The sequence below is a fragment of the Neolamprologus multifasciatus genome, chromosome 16 (genome assembly GCF_963576455.1).
Source record: "Neolamprologus multifasciatus chromosome 16, fNeoMul1.2, whole genome shotgun sequence".
NCBI lineage: Eukaryota > Metazoa > Chordata > Actinopteri > Cichliformes > Cichlidae > Neolamprologus > Neolamprologus multifasciatus.
This window is the reverse complement of record NC_140454.1, coordinates 23,547,341-23,574,519: the sequence shown is the minus strand read 5'-3', so window position 1 is coordinate 23,574,519 and position 27,179 is coordinate 23,547,341.

Sequence of the window (27,179 nt, the reverse complement as noted above, 5' to 3'; positions counted from 1 at the left end):
TTCCCCAATCACCTACCCGTCCAGTTCCATGTAAATAAAATCATTTCTCTTATTTACAGCATTTCACTAGAGACGCATTGCTCTTGCAAATACTGCCTCTGGTTGTATTTAGACGTGGGTTCAGTTTGATTTCTGTGAATAATACTCAGCATGTATACTGTAAATCTGCATGTGGGTTGTAGGCATTTTCATTGTATATCTTTCTGCATTTCTTTAGGATGCGTCTCCCCCAGGTCCATCTCCCTCCTCGGCAGGGGTGCTGGTGCCCCCCAAAGTGGCATCCATAACCTCTGAGCTGCTGGCCCATGCCAAGGTTCAGCTCCCACTCAACATGTGAGTATGCCTCAGTGCTGTGAGTTCACCCAGCTGTGACTTTCTTTTCTCTTTTTTCCACCTGCCCATTCTGTTTATCACAGCATACGTGAGACTCAGATCCAAGCTTGATTTCACAAGCCGCCTGTTGGCAGCGTTAAAAATATTTCCTTTGTTGTGCTCTGAGATATTGGCCGTGTTCCACCACCTCTGCACATTTGCTCCTCCACTGGTCAATGATGAAATTCTCCCCAGAAAGGAAAATTGCACCTCTGTTATGCTATTTCCTCACTTGTGCGATGCTTACGTCAGTGTTTCGTAACAAGGCTCTTAACAGCATTATACTGTACAGGTTTTTGTTATTTCATTAAGATGACCATGTCAAGAGGGATGAGAGATGCACACAAAAAAGATTTCTGTCATAAAGATTATGACATAAAAAGTGAGACTATGACTATCACACTAACATTGCATACATTGCAACATAAAAAGAGGTGTTATGCATTAGGATGTGCATGATAAATTAATTTATTGCTACAGTTGGAGACTTTATCTTTACACAAACACACAAAAACTACATTGAATCCTTTGGAAAATTTAGGTGGTCAGCAGTCCTGGGGAAGTGCCACTGCTAACCTAGTTTTACCACATAACTAACCTACAAATTAACTAGGAAAATAAAGGTCTCTTCAAGGTGAGCATGCGCTTCCATTGTTGCATGGACCAATTTTGAGAGTGAGACCTTGAGGGTGAGGATATTTTTGGAAAGTGAGGACACATGCTTAGTCTGCGCGGCATACAAGGTTAGAATTAGAACTATGGTATAATAACAATGGACAAACATTAATGAAACTCAATATTCTTTCAAATTACAAAAAGATAATAGCGTTATTTTTTCAGGGTGAAAAAAGAGAAACCTTTGGTTTTTTTTATTGTATTATTTTGTAGGATTTATTTGTATCTGCTTGTTTGTTTTATTATTACTATAAATCATTCTTCAAACAAATAGCAAAGATATTGTGTTAAAAACGAAACCCATACATTTGTGCCAAGAACAACATTACACCAGTGAAGATCTTCACTTGTATACAGTAGAAGTAGAAGTTCGCGTGTGTGTATGTGTGTGTGCTGTTTGCTATTAACCGGTGTCCTTCCTGCAGGATGTGAGCCAAATACAGCAACATTGTCAGATTTAATAATATCACTTTCCAAGTAGTAGGTACACACTCAGACGTGCGCTCTCTCTCACACACACACACAATATGCACACGTGCATCCGGAGTGAGTTCATACTACTGATGAGGTCGGACGTTTTCCTCTTGACCTGGCAACTGTTCCTGTTGCCATGGGGAGACCGAAGACAGTCCCTACATCTGTTACCATGGAAACGGGAAGGCAGCATATATAGTACTTGTTTACTTTCTGGTATTATCGTCTTCTGTTGGAGTCTGGCACCACCCAACTATGAGTGCACTCCAGCACCGGTACTGGGATATCATGTATATGTAGTAGTTGTGGAACCCACAAAACTCAATATACAGTCACATTTAGGACATTTCAAAATACTACACTGATCAATAAATGTGTGTGTAAACACATAAACCAAGACACGTATGGCAAAGTGTACCATTCACCTCTAGTGGTCACACTGGTCCTTCAGACAGAAAAAATGTGTTGTCCCGTAAAAATAGGAAGAATGCAAAAAAGGTGTTACGTCTTAGATATGATGCAAAAATTTATGTTTTCTTTTTTAACAGTGTTTCTGTTGTCTTATAGTTCAAATTGTCATAACAGTAAATTGAAGCTATTGTAAGATCTGTCTAAATATATTCATTCTTATTTAGTACTCAACAACTGTACAACTGCATTACAGAATTCATTCTTAGACACATTAGTGGATAAGTAAAGGTAAAATATTATATCGTCTTGATGCATGCTCAATCATTCAGGTAAGTAAATCTCCAAAAGTTGATTCTGTACATCTGGACGTAGCGTTTTGTGAGAGAAACGTTTCGTCACTCATCCAAGTGACTTCTTCTATCTCAGCTGACTGCAGGTTTACATTATAGGGCTGTACATGTATATATTTATTTGCAGTGTTAGGGTGATAATCATAGTCTCACTTAAACCAGTTATTAATAGTTGACAACTGTTTGTGTTTGCAGTCCCACTCCTTCCCTCTATTTCTAAGGGAGACAGTAATACACAGACATTAAATATACAGCGAAAACAGGTGATTTATAGTGGAAGGACCAAACAGCACTGCCTTATTAAAAGATTGAATTGCTGCTGTTCACTCGGAGAAATCCACATCCATGCTTTAAGAAGAAGATGTCCAGTGGGAGTTTATAATTAGGTGAACAGTTGTTCAAGATTTCCTTTAGAATTAAATATTTTTATTATATGACTCGCTTTTGCAATCCAGCGTGTCACTTTTCTTTCTCAGATACCTGGCATTATATGCCTACAAACCCCAGAAGGCTGACGAGCTGGAGCTTAGAAAAGGGGAGATGTATCGGGTGACAGAGAAGTGTCAAGACGGATGGTTCAAAGGCACGTCACTGAGAACTGCTGCCTCTGGCGTCTTCCCGGGAAACTATGTCACTCCTGTGTCCAGGTGAGAGCAGAAAGTACTGCATGCATGTGGTTAAGTAGTGAAAGAAACTACCACTGCATGAACACTTGGCAACTTAGTTATGCAATGACAGATGTTGTTGAGATGTGTCCATCCATCCACTTGTCTGCTGTGGTAAAACTACAGTGTTCTGAAGACAGATAACAGAGATACTTACCCCGGGTGTTCTTACCTTGTTTGATGTAAGCTAAATAAACTGGGGCCCCACACTGAGCATTTTTACTTCATTATCAAAGCTGAAAAGCAAAACAGTAAAGTGAAATGAAATGGTTGTCACATCAAGACTTGATGCTCACCCTTGTGTCCATTTATGTTTTCTCTTCCTGCTGAGTGGAAAATCCATTTGAAGTCTAGCCTTTATTAAGGCAAGGCTTTCAGCTTCTGTGACTGAAGTAAAAGGCAATAAAAGTATCTTATGCTGTGCTACATCAACTTCACTTTCATCAATTTAATAGAGCCTATAATGTTTTCTAAATCCACATTACAAAGAGCTGCATACAAGACAACAATTACTTAACAAGCAGATTTTATGACAGCATAAAGTTTATAGTGCACTTGTGGGTTCAACATATTGGTAAAAGTGGTCATTTACCTGGTGATGGCTTGTTTTCACGAACACCCAAATGGTGCATTATGTTTGATTTTTGAATTAGTCTTAGTTATGCTGGGCCTTAAAGAAGTAATAAAGGTACAATTAAAGCACCTTAGCTTCTGGAGAATTCCACCAGCTCTTATTATGTCTGCCAATCATATCAGGGTTATAGCTGCGGTGATGAAGCTTAGAGTACAGTTAACCTCGTTCACCGAAGATGGACAAGTAAGTTCAACTGAATTTCTCCACAGTATGAGCAGAGGGCACATGAGTTAAATTTTTAATCTCTTTATGCCTGTTAAAGCCTTTTTGCTTATTTTTTTTAATGTACCCAGCATTGCAATCAAATCAGACGCACACCCAAATTTTGTCCTCTCACAAAGGCAATGTGAATGGTAGCATAGTTGTTGTAATTTACTGTGTAATTTTTTTGCAGTCATTACTTAGTTGCAGACTGAAATGTGCAATTTGCCCGGTATTATGGCATGACAATTGCACATGTGTTTCCCTGCACTCAGGCTGCCTCTCATCACAAAGGCACACCCAAAAAGGTAATTTTGGGGGGCTTTAGCTGAAGAAAGGTGCAATCTGTGCATATTATCTCCAACGTGGCTACAAAAACCACCAAAATGATTAGGTTGAGCCAGCACATTTATCAGAAGTATGATCTGGGAAGCCATTGCTAGGAGGGAAACTGTATATTGCTGTGAAGACAAGAAGAAACAAAGTGTAGTTATGTTTGAGTGCAAAAATGTCTTAATCTTGATCTAATCCATTCTTAATTAATTAATTAAAATTATATGCTGTTACGTGAGGATTAAATTAAATACATCATAAAATTTAACCAGTCTGACACTACTGGCTCTGCTTGTTTGTCTCTGCGTGTTTGGCTTCCGCAGCCTCACCGTAGATCATTGCGACTGTCGTCATTATTATAATTACCATCCTCGTCGTTACTTAGTAGTACAGCTACTTCTCGTAGCTGTCCAAAACAAATAAACCAGTAAAAATGGTGTGCTGAAATATTTTGCAACTTAATTACCCTCATTATTCCCATATGCATTAAAACATTTTCAGTTGCTTTATATCTCATCTGTATTCCGCTCCATGATGCAGTCAAGAAAAAGGAGAGAAGAAAACGAAAGCAAGGCACAGTAACAGTAATGGAAGAAAAGAGAGCCAAAAAAATGAGAGAGAGGAAGGTAATGAGAAGCTGGAGAGCATGATGAGGCTATGCAGGATAAACAGGGAAAGCGAATGGAGGGAAGCAAAATGTGAGAGGAGAAGAAAACGGTTGAAAGGGAATAGAATGGGTTTGACAAAGGAAAAGGTGAAGAAGGGCGTGAATTATGGAAAGAAATTCAAACAGAAGATGGCTGAAAGAGAAATTGACAGAGTGAGGAGGAGGAGCAGGAGAGAGAAGAAGGAGGAGAAAGCAAACGAAAATAATACAAAGACATGAAGCGGGTGCAAAAACAGCAGGTGTCCTTCTCCAGTGGATATGAATGGCTGCTTCACATTTTGCAATTATGCAATCCCAAGAAGAGAGAAAGAGAGAAAGACAGGATGGGCGAGTAATCAAATGAGAGGCAATTTGTTATTTTTACGCAAGCATACTCTCTCCCTCTCTGCCTTCCTCCCTCCTTACACCCCCCCACCCCCCACCCCCCTTTGTCTGCAGTGCAGCTCAGAAATTTCTCAGTATGATAATGAGAAGCTGCCAAAGATATGCACACAGAAACACACTGACTTGATCAAACACATAAATGCATGTTTATTTTAGAGCTACACAGGTGGCCCATACTGGCAAATTTAAATTTCACTTTGAATATTTGCATATTTGTTGTGGAATTCATTATCCTGGTTAATGCAAACCGTGAGTATACATAACAAATGCATGTGATTAAACATAAGACTCCCAAGAAGCCTTTTGATTGTTGTGTTGCCGGATTAATTTCCGATCTTGAACTCATACTCGGGGGAAAAAATCCTCTTTTGTATGAAATCTTCAAACTTACTCATAAGTAAGGCCAAAAACGCCTGCTAAAAGACCTAAGTTAAACCCAGCACACATTTTAAGCAGCTGAATTTAGTGTGTTGAAGAAACAGTGGATAACTTTGCAGTTTCTTTTGGCAAAAACACACACAGGGAGAGAAAGCCATAACTCTGTATGTGTCTGACGGGAAGTCGATGGGCAACCATAAGTGTGTGAATACCGCTGCGTCAATAATGTTCAGCTCACTGTTCTGCCATTCAGCACTCTGCAGACAGAAACATGAGCAGTCTGCAACGCCATATATGTTACAGCAGGACACTTTCTCGTGCTGATCCACCGGTCAGATAATAGTACCGGAATTTTTCACTTTGACAGAGGGTAATAGTACTGACAGGGAAGCTTGCAGATTTTAATTTTGGATTCAGTAATGGCTCATAATTAACATTTAACATAACTCCTGATGAGTTTATTGTCTCGGTCGCTTATTAAGTATGATATGATGTTTGTTTTTTCAGTTATATTCCCCATTGTGCTACAGTCTCACTAGGGAAAGCAGTGGTTAGAGACCGCAGCATGACAAAATTACTGTGACTTAAAGTCTTGTTGCCTTTGAAATGGTTGCTTCAAAGAAAGGGACCAGGTCTGCAACCACTTGTAGTCAGCTGCTGTCTTTAAAGTGACTTTGATGCAATAAGATTGTGATAAAACTGCATTCACTATCAATCTGCTACCAGTCTATCAGTTTAAATCTGAATGGGATCACATTTGCATTTGAATGCAATTAATTTCTGATAATATAGTAATTAACTGTGATTAATTAGTGAAAAAGGCAATTCTGTTATCTGTTAACTAGTTGCATTTATCGTTCACCAGAAGGCCAGAATTAGCTCCCAGAGTTGCTGCAGGTTGGTAAGGACTGGGGTAGCCATTTTTAAAGACTTATCCCTCATTTTTTTCTGTTTTTACTTTAAATATGGCTAACTTACAATGCAAACACCGTGCTGTGTTAAAGAAGACTATAGCTAGAGACCATAAAAAGGATGTTAACTAAACTAATATATCATTGGGTAAATCTGTCCAATCAGATTTTCCTTTGCAATGGTAGTATGTTTAGGGCACTGGCTTTACTTTTCAAACCAGAAGCTATCTCCATCTTATTTTTATACATGGAGATAGCTTCTGGTCTTGGATTGTAAAGCTACTTTCTCAAGTCAGTTTGAGATGAATACACAGCTGGAGTTGACCGCATTAAAGAGGTTTTCAAGCTCCGATTTGCTACTTAGCATTAAATGTGTATTTGAGTTACTGAGCAAATAAACAGAAGAGGACTGTCAGGGGCCAGTGGTACATGAAATTTCAAGGCAATATGTTCAACAGTTTTTACTCTAAACCACTGAAATGAATCTTAATGTGGCACTAGAAGAAAAGTCACTGTATTGAAAGAGACTGATGTTTTCAGAGCAGTAAATGTTAATGGGTCACAAGTACAGTAGAAAGCAGTTGTAATTAAATGATAAAATAAATTTAATAAAAAGCCTATATCGCTTTCACCTTTTTTCGTTGAAGGGCTCCATTTGGAGTTGGTGCTACTCGGAGCTCGTGTTTGTCCAGCCCAGGAGGAGGAAGTGGCTGCAGTCAGGTGGCAAGTAAAATCTTAGACCCCTCGTCTCCAGGATCCCCGGGGCCCTCTTCGTCCCGTCCTGGCACCCCACTGGTAAACTCAGCCAACGCTGTTAACAGCATCAGTCCCGCCTCTTCGCCACAAACTGCTGCCGCCCAGCTGAAAAACTGCCTGCGCTCCAGCCAGCATACGGTCAACCAAGCACGCACCTCAATGCAGCTGGGTGAGCAGAAACATTTTAAATCTATATGTTTCTACTTGGTCAGAAGTTTTCCTCTTGTGAGAAAAAAATTACTAATTGGATTTTAATGTACTAAACCCAAATATAACAATTAAAGTAGACATCATATCTGTTTCTTGTGCTTTTGTTAGCTTGTCATAATGACAAGAGCTGTTCTATTCTATTCTATTCTATTCTAAACCACCTTTCTTCATTATGGAACAATTTATAAACCAGAAAAAGGTCTATATACAGCAGAGAACAGAGCATAACAGTGTCATTCCCCTTCATTTTGTAAAAGGAGCTGTACTGAGCCTAGCCTGCCAGGCCAGGTTAAGGCTACTGCATCCAGGTGGGATGTTGTGACACAGAGAAAAAGTCACATAGATGTATTGCTTTAATCGCATGTTTATTTTTCTTTAATGCAGGGTAACAGCAAAGGAGATGTAATATGCTTTAAAAACTTTGCTTTGCAGCATTACAGATTTCAGGCTAATAGGACTGTTAGTTTCAAGTTCAGAGTTAGCAAAAAGCAAATGCTTGACTAACAAACTGACACAGGCAGTATGTTCTATGATCGGTAAAAGATTTTACTTTGATGATAAATCAGTTATTCCGAAATTGACGTATACTTCTGAGAAACAAAGAATAAGGTTTTCTGCAGGAGAAGGGGAAACATTAAAGCCTCTTTAAATGACAGATGACTGAATCTTTGCTGCAAAGAAATATTCAGTAAAAAGAAATCATACGGGAATGTGCAGTATTTTTACAGTTTTAATGTGCTTCAGTAAAAACTGCTCAGCAGCCTCCAGCCTTAAAGGAGCCAAGTCCAGATTATTTGGGGTGCTATTGCATTGTTGCCCCGTAGTCTTTGATTACAGAATAATGGAATATTGAACAGTCATTAATTCAAGTAGCTACCATGCAGTTTTACAAGTAACCTCTTTAATCTTCAGCTTCTTCCATGTTGTTAGTCATGTGCTGATTGTTTTTGGCAGCAGCTAAATAAAAGCAAACAAGAAAAATGTGCCTAAATAAATGAAACCCAGTTAGTATTGTTCACATAGACAAAATATCCAAAGGTATGGCAAGTAGTTGTGCACTAATGATGAACAAAGTGCACATATCCACCCAGGTTTTCTCAAACCAGACAGAGAAAAACACTGATTTAACAGCTGGTGAATTTTTTATTAGTCAATATGATAACCAAGGTTTCTTTTTATAACCTTGCTTTGCTTTAATACATTCATAAAATACCCTCATCATCTTTATTAGGTATGCCTTGCTAGTATTAGGTTGGTTCCCCCTTTGCCTTTAGAACGAACTAAATTCTTCGTGGCATAGCTTCAACAAGGTGAGATTTTGGTCCACATTGACATGAAAGCATCACACACTTGCTGCAGATTTGTCGACTGGACAGACTTGGTGTGAATCTCCTGTTTCACCCTGTCTCAAAGTGCTGTATTGGATTGACAAATTGTGTCTGGAGATGCCATTTGAGTACAGTTAACCCGTTGTCATGTTCAAGAAATCTATTTGAAATTATGTAAGCTCTGTGACATGGCACATAATCCCGCTAAAAGCAGCCAATCAGAAGGAAGGACATGTCATCCTAGTAGTCTGTGGGGTTTGAATGATGCTCTTCTCTGGTCTTTTGCTTGAAAGTATTCTGTTTCAAGGTTTGCCATGTTGTGCCTTCTAAGATGCTCTTCTGTATACCTTGGTTGGAACCTGTAGTTCATTGAGTTACTGTTGCCATCCTGTCCTCTTGAAGCCATCTGGTCTTGCTCGTCTGATCTCTGGCACCTGCAAAGCATTTTCAAAGAACTACCGCTCACTGGATAGTTTCTCTCAGGGAGTTTGGTTGAGAGTCTCTTAAATCACCTTTCTTCCCCATTTGGATGTTCAGTTTGAACTTCATCAGGTTGTTTTTGCCACGTCTACAAGCCTAAATGCACTGAGTTGCCTGCACGTGATTGCCAGATTAGATATTTGCATTAACAAGCAGCTGAATAGGTATACCTAATAAAATGACCCAGGGGGTATGCTGTGGGGTAAATATAATGCATTTCCAACAATCGTATTGTCTGTATCTGCAGCATGTTGATTGCAACCGGTTGCAGTCCTCAGTAAAGCAGCAAAACCTAAATATAGACACTAAAACATTTTTGTTAAATTTAGAAAAAACTTGTGATCGTGGGACATAATTTAATGTGTATCATACATATACGCTCAATCACTGCATTTTACCCCATAAACCTTAAGGAACAACACTAATGATGGGAGTTTATGTTCAGAGAGGCTGTACAAGAACACATTGTACCTCAGCTGGATAATTTAGCACAATGTCAGTGTTACTACATGCACTCACACATAAAGACACTGGACTTGTGCACACAACACAGAGACATTTCTAAGCACTCTGATCATGCAGTGTTACTGCTTTTGCCAGAAGCACCCTTACACACAGTTCCCAGAAACACACACAGCAGTGTCCATACAAGGTCTCGATCACATCAACCTTGTTCTCTCTTTGAATCTTTGCTTTCTCCCTTTGAGAAAATAATGGTGAGTGTTTCATTTGGGAAGCTAAAGAGTACACACTGTGAGGAGACAGCCAAGAATAACACACATACACACACGAGCACTCCCACGTACATACATACAAGTGAACACACAGACTCACAAAACACACAAATGAATGACATCACTGTGCTTTTTGTTTTATGGAGGCGTAATGACAGAGCTTCTCCTTTCGCTCTGTTTTTCTCTCCCTCTCTTGCGCTCCCTCTCGCACATATGCGCACACGAACGCACGCATGCACACGAACATGCACACACACGCATCTGTTCTCAATTACAAAAGAAAGTATGCGCATAGCTCTGGCATTCTGTGGTTTTTCACATGACCAGTACACCTCTCTGTGGATTTCTGCCTCTGTTCTGCAGTGTAGAAGAGCAGGTGGCTAGCAACCATACATGTCCATTTGTGCATGCACATGCATACACAAACACACTCACATGCTTGCCTGAATGTTGTCGTGGATTTGTATATTTGTGCACTTTTATTCTCACGAGAAACAAACTCAGGCCTAATAGTGTTAAATTGCATTTCCTACATTATAAATTTAATTAATATAATTATAAATGCATGAAGTAATACATTATAATGACTATTATCTTAGCTGTTGGACAAGTTGGTTTCTAAACAGACATTATAAACTTGCAGTTTTGGAAGACTTCTCATGTATGAACTAAAGTGGTTACAACTTCTTTGCATATTTGCACCAACATGGGTGTTGACAATCTGCTGACTGGACTGCTTCTATGTTTTCTATCCTGTGCAAATTGCACCAGAGCCTTGGACACAATAGTGTATCAAGTAATTTAGTGTTAGCCAGTATATGAGGAGTATCAGGAAACAGAGGGGTGAGGTAGCACGGGTACATCTTAAACAAGCTAAGATGACTTTGAAAGTAATAATGACGCTAACTGCTTACAGATACAGGCAGCCCTATTATTTCCGAGACACAATTTTAAAACCAGCCCTCTCTTGCAATATTAAGTGATTATTCAGTGAGAGTCAATGTCAAACCACTGATTTGTTCCCTCCAGGGCCTAATACCGAGTGACGGCTGCAGTCAGTGAAGGCCTCTCATTTATACTAATCCACATTGCATCTTTGTGTCTTCCAGTCCACAGTCCCTCTGCTGCAAGCCCGGAACGCCCCACGGTGGCCATATCTCCCCTTCGTTCTCAGAGCTCCTCCCCGTCGCGCTGCCCTGGCCAATCGGGTCGTCCTCTCTCCATGGTGTCTCCGGGACCCAGCTTAGGGCCCTCGCCCCTCTCTTCCCCGGCTTCGCGCCCCATCCTCCCCCTCTCCTCCCCTCTCTCCTGCCTCACGCCTCCGAACGTGTCCGCGGTGCTCCTCAACGGAGAGTCAGCCAGTCCACTGCAACCGCCATCGCCGGGCCCCTCGCACACCCCAGCCCAAGGCGTCCTCCCGCCCAAAGCAGAGAAGGTGAGGTTCATTCTCGCTGATAATTCTGAAGACACTTTGCAGCAGAGAGCAAATATTATTAGCTTGCTTCAATATTTGTCTTTTTGTACAAACATTTGCCATCAGATTTTGAAAAAAAAAATTATTGGATTTTGTGAAATTACAGCCACAAGGACTTTTCCTCTAATGGAATAATTGGATGTCTTACATTACAATACGGCTTTCATTATTTTCTTCACATATATAATTACAAAACTGAACTGTTTTTGTGGGAATTAGGTTCAATGAGAAATGAAAGTCACACCTCTTAATCATAAAATAACTATAAATGACTGTATTTATATCAGGGCAAGAATATTTCATATCTATGGACATGAACACAGAAAAATATACCAGAATTACCAAAATTATTAATGAAAATATTCACAGAATCACGGTTGGTTATTCAACATGGCAAAACTCATCTGTCAGTTTGTCTTTTGCCTGCACCTAAATTCCCTCATCTCAGACCGCCCAGCTCTTCTCATTTACACGGATAGTAACTGAGGGAACAAGTAATTGGTTCCACTTCTACTTTTATGTCTCCAGACATTATACTCCTCCTATTAATACTCATCACATATAGTTTAATTAATGTTCACACCACGCGAGGAGAAAATGTGTTTTGTCTTTCACCTTTCACAGCTAAGTAGGTGTGAAATCTGTGCTGTGTATGTCCTCTTCCTCGGTAAGTGTCATTCACCCAGGCAGCTGGCACAAACGCTGAGTGCCATCCTATATGTTATAAGAACCGCAGCGTTAAAGCTGTGGATGTTAAGTCGGGCGGCTTTGACAGTGAATGATGGCACCGAAAGCTCACATCTGTCTCAGCTCCATTTGCTTCACTGTTGGCTTCACTGTCTGGGACAGCTAATCTAACTACATGGCTAGCTGACAAACAGCTCATTGACTATGGAACAGCAGGCAGAGGCCTTGTTGACACTGTCACACTCATAGATGAAATGCCTCTCATTTTTTGTTAGGAGTTTGTGTTCCACATACTAATAAATATATTACAACTACGTGTAATTCATTTAAAATGGCTATTTATGACATCCTTTATTTCATTATGATTTTAAAGAATGCTGCCTTTTATCACTAAAATTATACACACTATGGTCTTCTCTTAACAACTTAACCAATTTACAGTTTTCTTAGGGTGTCTGGAGCCTATCCCAGCTGATATAGGGCCAGAGGCACAGTAGAACCTAGACAGATAGCTAAAATGACAACTACACTTTCACACCCATGTCTACGGTCAGTTTCAAATCACCATTTGCCAAACAAGCACAGTTCCCTGTGCACACACAGGTACATGTACAGAGCCAAGCTCACCTCTGCACCATCCTCCTAAAATCATATATTTGGAGAGTTTAAGAAGATTTTTCTCAGCTTTTAACTGATCACCTGGCTTAAACATCCTTTCTGAGCTGTCTCTGAGGCCAAAAGAGCCATCAGAGACACAAGATCCATTTATCATCTAAATGCTGATTAAAATTTCAGAGGAAAGCCAGATAATAATTCTTCTTTTTTTCCGAAGACAAAGGGGCTTGTTACAACCTAATTAATATTGGTTAAAAAACTGGGTATTGACATCTTTTGTCCCATTATATGACACTATCCCTTTGCACTGGCTCGTTCGCGGTTGCATTGGCACAGCTGAAACATCAGGTATGAAATCAGCGTGGCGGTGAGGCTGCACTGACTTTGTTACAGAGGAAATGATGAAGCAGCTATGATAACTCTCTGCCAGACGCAGTTTAGGGTAATCTCTGTTCGACACACTGTCTAGAGCGCAAGCCAGCATTACAGACGCATATCACGCCGGACAGTGAAATGCATTTGTACACCACTTCCACGAGGCCTGCCCTCACAGGCCATCCGCCAAGAAAAAGGCTGTCAGAAGTGATTGCAGGAAGTCTGAAAATGCCTTGAAACACTTTTGAGATTGATTGGAAAACAGTCTCACATTTAGCTGTATAGCAGTGTCATTAAATCATGTTGGAACCTTGATCCTTATACCCAGAGGCTCTTTTGTCCTTAAAGTGACAGCTGTGACTAGGGAAAACAAGGACATCAAACTAAATAAGATATATGAATATGAAGGAAATGTTCATTCTTAAAATTTCCTGATTAATCTTTCTCAATTTTTCTTCCTTTTTTTAAACCTTAGCAGAGTGTTGAGCGTGGGTGAATAAAATGGCAGAATAATTAGCTCTGTGGGTGGACAGAAAGTGGCATCCAGTGCATTACTCCTATCAACCCCGATCTCCATGGTGCCTACTTTCATAAGTGAAGTTAAAAACACTGCGACTTTGACACAGCTTTCTCACATTTAAAGTGTAAGACAAGTTCACTCACACACGAGCATCAACAGTATTTATTTACATACTGTGCAAATCACAGACTGGACGGCAGAGTCACAAGCGATTAAATGCGAGTAGCTGCTGCCCCCTCGTGGTTCATTTTGGAAGAACACCAGGGGCTCGACACACTCGTGTAAACAGACGCACACACAGATGAGCGCACACACTCGCAGGAGGCAGATTAAGCCTTTAAGCCAGCAGATGAAAGAAGAGAGGGAGTGATTATTCACTTTTTGTGCCATTTCACTCCCGCCTCCCTCCCTCTATCTCTATGCCTGAACCTCTCTGTTCTCTCTATCCTGCCCTCTGTATTTCTTTCCCACCCACTGTTGACCTTCTTCTTTTTCTCCCTCTTCTCTACCTCTTTCCCATTCTGACTTCTTTTCCTTTTTTCCTCCATCCTTCCATTCTTCTTCTATCTCTTTAATCTTTATTTTTCCCCTCCGCTCTCCCAAATTAGATTCCAGACAATCTGCATTTGCATGAAAAGGAAGAAAACCTGTGTTGCCAAAGCCGTGCAACGTCTTATGCGTGTTATACCATGCCAGAGTACACTCGAGACAGCTGTATGTTATCCAGACAGTGAGCACTTTTATTTTTAAAGAAGCAGTATTTTTTTTAGGCATCTAACAAGAAAAAAACATATGTCTTTATTTAGAGGAATGCACATCTCTAAAGCGCTGCTTCTCTGAGTGTAGGAGCAGGTTATGCGGTTCATTTTCTGTAGTGGGTCTGCTGAGTCAAAGTGTTTTACAGCCTCCCCTAATGCTTTCCCAAGCACTTTTGTCTTACCATCCCACCTCCATAATAAGTTTGGTCATTAGGACTGAATTATTATTGGTCTCCTTTTTTGTTCTGCTTGATTTTATCAGTTATTTTAATACAGTTATCATCAAAACACTCAATCATCACTAATGGAATTTGGTTGTCCAAGATGTGATAATTGAATTTATCTGAGGGTTGCAACTCGGGATTATTTGTAATTTTGACCACAGCAAAAGGTTCCTAGTGTGGACCTCCTGGTCGATGGGGCCGTTCTTGTGTGGAGTTTGCGTGTTCTCATTGGGCCCGCGTTATTCCCACAAGGCCTCTGCAGATGCACGTTACTTTAACTGGTGATTCTAAATTGGCCATAAATGTGGATGTTAGAGGTGGTCTGAAAACACGTCCAGAGTATACGCCACCTTTTTTTTTAGCCTTTTTTTGCTAATGATAGCCCCCTTTGACCCTAGGTTGAATAAGCTGTTGAGTGGATGAATATTCTGCTGGTTGTTTTGAGAGTTAATGGACTCAATTTCAGAAACTCCTGTGAACTCCAGTTAGACAGCAGTTTTAAAGGTTAGCATGTTCGACCCTGTTTAGATTTAAGTTTAAACAATGACACGCTCTACACGTTTGCTTTCACGAAAGGAACAGAGTTTAATTTACAGACTGTCACAGGAAGCCATTTACACCTGAACAAATGACCTTTTTAAACTGTCCAAATTAAGTTATTGACCAGCCAAAGTAGGTGTATTTCATGGAGGAAACAAACAAGCCAAGCTGAACAAAGTTTTGACATAAGTGCCTTTTTAACTAGTATTTTTGCTTGTTCGGTTCTTCGCTTGAGCACACATTTCAGTGCAGTTTTGTGCTCATTAGTTATAATTAGTAAGAAGAAGTAATCCTCCCGAAAGTGTTGTGTTCTGGCTATTTCTCTGTGACAGATCATTACTCTTATTGCCCTCCATATTTAATGACGGCTTCTAGTCTTCACAACTTCATGCAGAACAGGCAGGTTTTCCGTCAAGCCTGGTTCAGTAGACGACAGTATTGTAAAGCCATCTGCAAAGGCTTGCAAATTTACCGTGACAGCTGGGCAGAACTATCACAAGGGCCAGTGAGCAGAATTCACTGAAGATATATAGACAGTGATATCTTAAATTTGAATTACATGGAAGAAGTGTAGTCTCCCTAAGGAAACATGATTAGTTTGGTTTCTCTGTTTTTGTTTGTCTGCTTGTTAGCAGGATTTGCTCTGGATCTCAAACTGTTTTAGCAATTTTTGGGAGGACTCTTTTTTTAACATTTGTTCATTATTTTGCATTGAAAGATGGTAGAGTTGGACATATGTCCACAGATTGTCTTCTTCTTCTAATCCAAGGACTCAGTTCATGTCCTTTGTCAAGTAAATTTTTAGTTTTACTTGTTCCAGTCTGGAACTGCTCTTGTTTCTGATGCCATTACAGCTTATTGTTAATATCGTTATTATTATGTCAAGGTTCAGTTCAATTTCAGTAACAGGCTGCACAATATCTAATCAGCTGTATACTACAGCATGCTCAATAGCTTATGTAGAGTCCAGAGAAATCATTTGAGTTGGAATAAAAGTGATAAAAAATAACTCGAAACCTCATGAATAACTTTTTGAAAAAGGGACTTTTTTCTTAGAATTTAATTTCATTGTCGCTTTTTTTTTGTAGTTTCAGTCTAAGGACAAAGAACACGTCTTTGTGTGATTCACTGTCAAAAGTGAGAGTTCGCGTGTACTGAAAGCAAAAAACAGAGCCAAGAAAGGAGGGTCAAAAGCTAAACCTTTGTCTGGTGTTTCATAATTTTAAACAGTTAAAAGGTATTACGCATATAATTAGAAGAATGTAGCACGATACTAGAGAGAAGTGGCACCTTATATATTTTGTATGTGTAAGTTAGAGTTTTCATATATCAATTTTTATACACATATATATATATGTGTGTGTGTGTGTGTGTGTGTGTATATATGTGTATATATATATGTATATAATATACGTAAAAAAGATCTGATGATCTTGATCTAGCAACCAAAATAAGTGAGACAGAGGTAGAGCCAATATGAATTCTCTGTGTGTGTCTCCAAAACAGCTGAAATCATGCTCAGACATGCTTACTATTGATTCGTGTCATCATGATTAAGGGTGTGAAATCACAGCAAGCTGTATGAGCTGAATGGACAGTATTGCCAAGCACGTCTGTGATCAATCACAGTGAAACCTGTATGAAAAGGCATGAATCTGCCTTCACAGACACCATTAAGAAACGCTTGCTCTATAATCAATACACCATAGTCAGCTGCATGTGTAATCAGCTTGAAGACCACATACCCAACCACTTTCCTCAGTTAGCACTCAGTGTAACACGGGCATTCACACTGTGAACACAGATTTCTTAACAATCTCACATATCCACTGGTTCCTTCTTTCTAAGTCATGGGTGTAAGGCATGCTAATGCAGGAAACAAGACTCAAGCTGCATTTTCAATGTATTCCAGACTTACACGAAATACTTCATAGTGATCAATAAAGAAAAAATTAACAGTAATATTAGTTAACTAAGAACAATGGTAGTTTTACTTTTGGCTTACTGTCACTGGGACACCTGTAAAACTGTCAATCATAGCTTGGTAGTCAGAAGTTGCTCATCATGGGTCTGAATGCCATGGTCATTTGAGGCTTTTAATCATTTCTTTGAACTGTTGTTTTTCCCAGGGGGGAATAATTGTAGATCATACAACTTTGATTACTTTGAAAAACAAGAATTTTGGGGCACAATTTTTTATTTATTATGGATACTATCTAATCCACATAGGGTAAAATGTATACATAGAAGTTCAAATATATACATACATGCTCTTAAATCTTTTAATAAGCAGTGCTGAAGATTTTACAATGTGTGTTAACTTGACAAGATCAAGGCCTGTTAACTTTGGTTGTTTCACCACTTTGCTAAAGTCCGGAAGAAGATCCAGATTGTTACCCTCAGATGAGATGGCGTTGGTTAGGATGCTGACGGACAACCCAGGAACAACAAAGGCTCAAGCCTGCCATGACCGGGAGACTGCTGGTGTATGAATATATTTGAGCCTGTGGAGTGGATCCAAAATAGTTACATTTAAACTTTAAAGTTCCAAGTTGTATGCTGTACAATCATTGCTCTTTGGAAAAAGAATGGTTCAAAGAATTCATTAAAAGCCACGACATTCATGCCCAAGTAAACATGTATCTAAACTTTTGACCACACTTGAAATCTTAGCTTTGCCTTGAATTTAAGTATTTAGTTACACCAAATATTGTAATTGGAATATTTTGATAGATACTCTTCTTTCCTTTCCAACATAAGAGGCAGCAAAGCAGTATGCATAAAAATATTTAATGTGTTGTAAATCATACCAGAAATTTTCTGACACTTGTAAAGCTTGCATTGTTTTGCCATCTCTATTGTTTTCTGTATTTCTCCATGTTATAATGTATTTGTTATTTAGTTATAGGAAACAAACAATACCCTCTTGACCTGTTGTTTTACAACATCACTTTTATTACTTTCTTATCAAGAAAGGCCTTCCGAAATATATCTTTATATAGAAAAACGATGACCCTTACTAGCTCTGAGTTATTTGTTTTCTTGTTCCTCCCTTATTCTATCCCTCCATCCTCCCCTCCATCTTTTTCTTCATGCCTCTGTATTCAGAAGGAAAGGAAAGCAGGAGGTTTATTAAAACTCTTATCGGGCGCCGCAGCAAAGAAGAAACCTCGCTCACCCCCATCCTCCCCACCCACCCATGACCCCACTGGTCAAGGCGCCGTGGCTACCGACCCCGTGCACCACCATCACCACCACGCCCGCTCAGGTTCCTGTCCGATGGTGTCGCAAGGACGAGCCGGTTCCTGTCCAATCGAGAGCGACATGGCGGGGGCAATTGGGCTGGAGCCTCTGCACAGAAAGTCCGGTTCCCTGGATACCAACTTCCCCATGTCACCCCCGGCAACACGTGCTGGCAATGCTCTGATGGTCCTCCGACCTGAACCCAAACCCCTGTCCAGAGAGAGGTGGGCACACAGACACATGAAAACACACTTAAATAGTCTGTACACAACAGGTGGATTTAGCCACCTGCTGTTACGAGCTTAACATTTGTATGTTTGAGAGAGTGGTTTGGATTGGATGTTTGGATGAGAGGTGGAGTAATAAATTATCAGTCAATAAAAGTAAGCCTGGTTCTCAAGCTGAATCCATAGTTTGTATAGACACAGACATCAAAAACTCTGCAGAAGACACCAATACCACCAACTTGATTGAGAGAGGGATCAAGTAACAGGCGGATGCTCAAACTCTTTGAGCGCCTGTCACTTAAAGCAGCCACATGGCCAAAATTCACAACCTCTGCAGTTTTCATGAAAAGGAATATTGGCTCTAAAGACAAAAAACTTTTTTTTTTTTGCACCAGAATATGTTAAATTCTGCTGTGTATCCAGGCATTTTAACATGTGGATTATTTGGTTTTAATGCCAGCCTTCAAGGAGTGTTTGGCACTTCCATGTTGGCTTTATTTTCCAGCCCCGGAGGTTGCCGCTTGATAAACACAGATAAACAAACACGCTTGCAGGCCGAGGTGATGCTTTTATGAACTTGGCTCAAGCACAAGTTTATTGTCACTGTGCAGAACAAGGCTGCAGGCGATGCAATATTCCTCAAACAAATCCGTTATATTGTTTCTCTCCAGAGTGATTAAAAAGTTAGACAAGGTAATATTTGGATACGTGACAATATCGCAAATACTGCGAGTAAACAAACACTCTGACCAGCTGGAAATGACAACAAATATTTTCTGACAAGTTTAAGCAATTTTGGCATCAAATCTTGTGAGAGTGTGGGATAATAAACCATAAGCAGACAGTGGGTGAAAACAAAGCTGGGAGCCTCTCCAGAGGTGCCTTCATGACCAGTTGGTGCTCTTGAGGTGGTAGTTTTTTGTTATATATGCTGCCATCTATGTTAGTTGTTCTACACTTACTGCGATATGTGAGCTTAAGTGTTGAATAAGAACACATCGCAATACTATGGTGAAACACAGACAGTGTTAGGAGTGTTACCTGTGAAATAGAAGAGGTTACAAAACAGTGGTTACCTTCTTAGAGATGCAATAAGCGATGTAATTTAGCTATGTTATTTACAACACTAAAGTAATGTAACTAAACTTTTGATTATTTTACTAAGCAAAGGCTTTAAGCAATAAAACGGTGTCCTCTACAGACTGTAAATGTTTCCTTAGGTTTGACATCAAGCATTTCAGTGCTCAAAGCATAAATAAATGAGCTCTACTCTCTATAGCAATGCTGATTTTGATAGGAAAGTATTGAATTTCCAGCACTGAAAGACGCTCTTGTCTGACCGGATAGCCACTTCTCCTGGCATGGTTGACTGTTTTCAGGCATGGCAGACTCAGATTGCTTACAGTAATGTGCATTGATTTGACTGGCAGGCAAGATGTGTATAAGAGAGCCAATCAAAAACAATCTGAGCACTACCAAATGAATAAAGCCTGTGTACACATAGACGGCTCCCTGTAAGCCGTCCTACTCATGAAAACATTTATTCTTTTTCTTTCCCATGAACACACACTAACACACACACACACACTTTGTGCCTCCTTAGAAAAAACCTGTAAATGCTGGAACGCACTTAAAGACTCCTCAGCTGGACGTTGAGGGGGAATAACGCATTTAGCATGAAATTATCACTGTCAGCAGGAGGCTGGTGTAATGGGAACGCTGGTTATCACAGAATGATGCTTATTCTGTTTGCGCAAGGAAAAAAGCAGAGAAGGAAAACAAATCTCGTCCCCTGTGTTTGACAGCATTACATCAAAACATCAGCGCTATGGTTATCACAACAACTTATCACGCACTTACAAAAACATCATTCACTGGGGAAGATTTAACGAGTCTGTGGAATTAATCTCTGGTTCTCAAAAAAAAAGAAACGGTTTAATTTATAGGTAAAATTTTTGATTTTTTTTTTTTCTTATAACAAGAAGCGACTCGTCAGTCACTCAAAAGAGCTGCTATTTTGCACCTGTGTGTGAAACTGTAGATTATATTAGAGGGTGAGGGTATTGTCAAAATATAAAAAATTAAGTATGATATTCCACAGAAGTGACTAACTAGTCATCTAAATTGTAACATTTATACTCACTGACAATTTATCAGATACACCTTTCTAGTATCTGGTTGGCCCCCTTTTTGCCTTCAGAATTTATGTTCTTTGCATAGATTCAATAAGGAGCTGGAAACATTGCTCAGAGATTTTGATCATTTGGCTGATATCATTTAGTTAGGAGGATTGTCCCAGCATGTGATCTTGACTTTGCTACTCTGTGTTTCCGTGAGGCAGGTATCGTGTGGTGGTTCCGTACCCACCCCAGAGCGAGGCAGAGATCGAGCTGCGGGAGGGAGACGTGGTGTTCGTCCATAAGAAGAGGGACGACGGCTGGTACAAAGGCACTCTGCAGAGGACGGGTCAGACCGGCCTGTTTCCAGGCAGCTTTGTCGAGAGCTTCTGAACTGCAAAAAGTGGACGAATGAATGCACACATTGTTCCTGTTACTGAGTCATAAAACACATGAACACACACACACACACAAAATCCAAGGTTGGGCTGATATTAGGTTCCCCAGATTTATCTTTGTTTTATTGGATTAAAGCTCAACAAGGCCTTAAGAGGCGGCTAACCTCAAAAACAAAGGAGATTTTTTTGTTATTTATATTTGCCAAGTAATCTGTTTGGAATTAAAATGTTTTTGATTCTATTGGAAAATATAATTCAGAATGAGAATACTTTATTAATCCATAAAGAAATTATATTATTAATTATTAATTATTGGTGTTGGCTATAGTAATCCATATCAGTCCAACTTATCTACACACACAGACACATATACACACTGATAAGGTACAGGAAAGCTCGTCCCTGCCTCGACCAGCTCAGCCACACAGAAGCAGGGCAGCTTTTCCCATTATCCGCACAGTGTTGGGTCAGAGGGGCTCCATCAGACTCTGTTTCCAGACCCGTGATGTTGACTACTGAAGGCACGCAGACTGAAAGAGCACAGAAAGATGAACCCCGCCTCCCAATTCTCCTCCTCGGCATCATCCACCAGCAAACACTAGCTCAAAAAAGCATTAGCTCTGCTTTTCCTCTGAGACCTCAGAACTTGAATTCGGGTGCTTTCTTTGTCTGAGAAGTGAGAACATACAGCCAGGTGACGAGGAAGCACATAAGCCTACACTCCAGAATCATTGTAAGCACATCTCTGTGTCGAATCTACGACCAGTATGTTTCTTTTCAACCCGATATATTATTTGTTAACAATGCATGTAGCATTATTGCATTTTTAAAAAATGTTGAAATAGATATTTTATGTTGCCATGCTGTCTGTCACAGGATTTGTAATTTAAAAGCCAGTGTCACAGAAAGTCTAAATTAGGTCATTAATTTTTCTATTTCTATATCATAACATAATGGTGAACCTCTTATTTTTATTCAATTTTTTTTTTTATTACATCTGATTTAAACAGACCCCATCAGTTGGATTAAGCTGAATTGTTGAATGTAAAAAGGAACACAAAGTCACACCAAAACTCCTTTAAAGAATTCATTTGTATTTATAATGCTGTTTTTGAACTTCTGTATGATTTTAGAAACAAAAGAAATGCACTTGGTAATATTTGATACAACCTTCCAGAATATCTACATTTACAGTATTTTACTAATGTACAGTATTTACTTGACAAAGGGGATTTCCACTGCTGCTTGTGACATACTTGTTTTAAGCGCAAATATGATTTTTCTTTAAGAAAGCACAAATTTCTTTGGTGGGGCGAAATGACTAAAACATTTTTTTTCAGACGTCAGCTTGAAATGTAAAAAAACCACAAAGTTTCCAGTATTGACAGTTTTTCATCAAATAAGTACAAAGATTGCGAAGAGTATTTCCTCTTCCTCAGCTTTTTCCTTGACAGTTTTTTATCTATCCTGAGACAACGTTGCCAAACCAAAACTGCACAGACTCGATGCTCGTGAAAGAATAGCTGAGAGAGGAAACTCAGAGGACACAAACTTTCATCATGCAACTGCCAGAATTGACTTTGTTACTCAGATCGTGTCAAATAATTTTGTTCCGCTTTAGTGAAAGTGTAGTCTGTCTGCTTCTGTCATTCTTTCATATCCAGAGTTTAGATGCAGGCTTGCCTGGTTTACGTTCTGCCACAACCACCTACCTGTTTTCCTGCTTGTGGAGACAAAAGCACAGCAACACTCAGAGCCTGACTCACTCGCTGTGTGTGCGGCGGTACATCAGAGAGAAAGAGGCGGTCAAAGAGCACAGGTACAGGGCACGAGGCACTTCCTCACCTATTTTTTTAAACGAGGCAGAGTTAAACACACAGGCGAGGGTTATTCATTGGCTGACCGCTTAGATTTCTAATTGGCTCTAACCTGATCCTAAGCACAGAGCCTTTATGGATTAAGCACTGTTGAGTCTCCTTCCTACATCCATGTTATGTGGGAAGAAAAATACACACAAAAAATTCATTCATTAAGGGAACATTTGATCATCACAGTACAGACTAAAGTAAATAAATGTCAGGGATGTCATGCTGTACAATTAGGAAGCACAAACCATTGTGAATCAGTTTCACCTGCTTTGGTTCAGGTTCACACTGAGCACATGTGAAAGACGTGAAAGAGCATGAAGATGCCATAGCAAACTTTATGATGCCACCAAGAGCTGACATGGCGATTGTGGTGTAGTCTGCTGATGCCAGTCAGTGATGTCCAGGTCTCTTCATCAAATGGTCCATCTCCTCCACACTTTTGAGATTGTGCTGGGAGACACAGCAGAGGGATATACTACCAAGTTCAACAAAGCCAGGCTTTCTTTGCTTTAGCTTATTCCATAAAACCCAAACAATCACAGAGCTCTGAAACTTTCAAATAGATACAATTAAACATCAAAGTTACGTATCAGTTTTAAGCCATCCTTGCTAAATTGTGTCAAAGTGTCATGATGGATGATCACGTACAGACATGCCATAACGTTGAGTCTGCTCATCTGGATGGGAATTGCTTTCGTTTGTCAGCAGAACAAAGTAAAAGTAATTTTATTAACTGGTGTGTGTTCTGCGTTCTTTAGCTGCAGTTCCAGCAGTCTAAAAGAGAGTTAAGAGCAGATTTGTGTGAAGTATAACAACATTTATAGATTTTCTGCATCACCAAATGAATAAATGTATCATGCCAGTGCCCAGTTTGCACTGCTGAACCTTTAACACTCTGATTCATTCATGATGTTCACAGCTTGCGCACGTAATACATATTCACCCTGCAGACAATTTACATTCCACTTAAAACATGCTGTAAATAAAAGAATCAGCGAGAAAGTGAAAACTCTGAACAGAACCTGACCCTGACCACTTTATGTGATCAGCACAAGTTTCCACGGTGATTTAGTCAGAAGACACAGAAAACTCCCTTTGTAGTAGTGAGAAGGACACTAGACAGAATAAAAACTACTGAAAAATGAGTAAGGAGGAATGAGGAGAGAGGAATGGTCTGTGGCCACCACCTTTAAATCCTTTAATAATTCCTGTAATTCCCTTTGTGGTTGGTTGTCTTGCTGTCACATTTATGTGCACCACAATGGTTCCTCATGCTTCCTACCTGCACAGATTGATGTCCCTGAAGTCGAACTGACATTGTGCTATGTTTTGTTGATCAAATGAGCAGTGTAGATACAAAAAGGTATCTACACTGCTCTGAGAATCTTTATTTATAGAGCACTTTTTTGAACATGCATACAATTTTAGCTAATTTAAAGAACATCCACAAGATAAATGGCACAAAACTTGTCGCATTTTGGTCATTTTTTTCTTCCTCAGAGAGGAAACTCTACAAACTCTAGTGGACAAAATGTTTGGAAGCTACTGTCACGTGTTTTTCACAAATTCCAGACTGAATGATCAAATCTGAGACCTTCCAGCGAAATCAGTGGATACTTGAAGAAAAAAGCACATAACATAAACAGATGCTAAATCAGACTACAACGTAGAATTTGCTAGAAACCATTTTTTTCCCTCCCGGATACTTTTGATGCTGTGAGATACTTGTGCTTTCTGAACAGTAGGCATATCATTTTGAAAAACAAGCAAAATAAATATACTGGACTCTAAATTAAAGTTTTTTCCAACACACACAGACTAGGGCTAGGCTGCTTTCCGTTAACATTACTTATATGAAGAAACTCGCTTCAATTCTTAACATGTTTAATGTTTAACTGGTCGATTTTGTCTATGTGATGTTATTTTACACAAGTGTACCAGACTATGATCTTTGTATGTGTTTCAGTGGGGCGTTTGGGGTCAGTCGATTAAAAGTGCCAGTTTATTTACCTTGAAAAAAACAAAAGGGAAAGTAAATGCCAAATTTTTTGATATTGTGATGGGAAACTTCAATCTGAACATATCTACATTGGCCTTCAAAACCTGTCAGTCAAACCCCAGTGCCTACAAATGTCAATACACACGCAAACACAAGTATACGCTCTTACTTTTCCTTCTAGATCAGTGCCCTCTTTCACTCTTTGTTTTGTTTGTATCAGTGTGAAAAGTTTGCTGGTTGCTTTTCAGTCCGCACAAAGACGAAAAACCAGCGGATCCCAGAACAGTTTCTGAAGAAACACTGAGCAAAGTTTGGATCTGTTTGGATGCCCGCTAAACTGAGGACTTTAATTTCTATAGAGTCAAACTTAAGCACAAGTCCTTGTTTGCCCGGTTTGTTTTTTTGTTTTCTTTGGGGTGGGTGATGTGAGGAGAAAGCGTTTACAAGAGTCAAAAAGTCAGGAATAAAACCACTGCACAGTGGTCACTTTACGCAAAATAACTTGAACCGCTGGTTTTTGCAAACTGTCTTCATGTGTTTTGATTACGTGATGTAAGCTCGTCGTTTGCCTCAGCTTCCTGGTTGTGGAAAATGTGAACAGGCTTTGAACAGCAGCAGTAGCTCCCACTGGACGCGAACACATCGTTGGATTTTGTATGACGCTCCTGTTTCGATTGAGCTTGTTTCAGATTATGAATTTGAAATAATAATAGTTAATTTTGGTTTGTCCTTCCAGGAAGCATGAGCTGTGTCACCCTGCCATCTTGACTTAGATGTTGGCCATATTTGTTCCTATGGATACTTGGGTGTTTGTGTGTGTGATGAGAGAGGTTGGGAGGAGGCATCTGTATGTAGCTCTTTACATAAAAAAAAGAAACTTTATTAAAAAAAATAAATTAAAAAAAAAAACAGTTTGGTGGAGCATGGATACTCATGCCTCTCCAGGAAAGAGTCCAGCAGAGCAGTGAGAGAAACAGAGGGAGGAAAAAAAGTATATATATTATTCTATATTGTGCAGAATATTTATAGGCCTTTTGTGCCATTGAAGTCATGCTCTGTGCTGGCCACGCCCAGCGCTCTCTACCATGTGATCATTATACATCGTCTTGTACTGATGACCCGTGGTTGATTTGATTGTTTTTTCATGTCAAGTGCATTTTTCGCAATAAATGCCTTTGTTTTAAAACAGCTGTTCAGTGTGTTTTTTCCCTACATGTTGCCTGCAGCTTTATGATTGTCATGAAAGAGGAAGTGGCGGAATCAATTCACATTTATGTGCTCCTGGTACAAAAACAAGGACATTACCTGTATAGCCCATTAAGATTTCACAGCTGGCCATTAGAGAATTCATCCTGGAGAGTCATATTGTATCGTGCTATAATTATAATTATCTTGTGAAAAGCTGTGGGAGCAACACTCCAGGTTGTCGGCGTATCATTAGTGAAGGGTGTTTAGGAATAAAGGAGACATTCTTCCTCTTTTATCCTTCCCTCCATTGTCTCTTTGACTCATTCTCGAATCTCTATCTTCCTCCTTTCTTATCTTCTTCCTCTTGGCCTCTAAAAGCCAACGCTGGCGTGGATGAGGTGTGTAATTGGTAAAATTTCAGAGCGTCAGCGGCACTCCCCCTAAATGACAACCCTATCTTTCCACGAGTCGAGCCTGTCTCCAGCGATCACCCCCATTTGCATTTAGAGTGACTAGCAAAAGGTGACAGGGGTGTGTGTACGGGAATGTCTGCACGCGCGAGTGCAGGTGTATGACAGCTATCTTAGCTGTAAACCCACTCATAAAAAACTCGACTCTAACACTCAAAACTGCTGCGTTTAAAGCAGAGAGAGGGCATGCTGCACTTTTTTTCTTTGATTTTTCAGATTTCTGCAGAGCACAGATTGTGTTCTTCCAGGAAAACTGGGTGAAATCACTTCCCACCTGGGAGCTGAATCTCCTAGAGAGCAGCTGAAGGTGTCTGTATACACACACAAACACACACGTGCCCATTCTCCACAGTTTTCCTGGGTGAAATGGTTCTCCTCTAGGTATCCACTTCTCAGCTTATTACACCAGTGAGGTGCTGCAGGCTCCTGCAAGGAATCGATCAGCATTCCTCTGCTTTACACCAGAGCTGTCTTTCCACCTGTCTGTGTGCCAGCTCCAGAGTCGCACTAAGG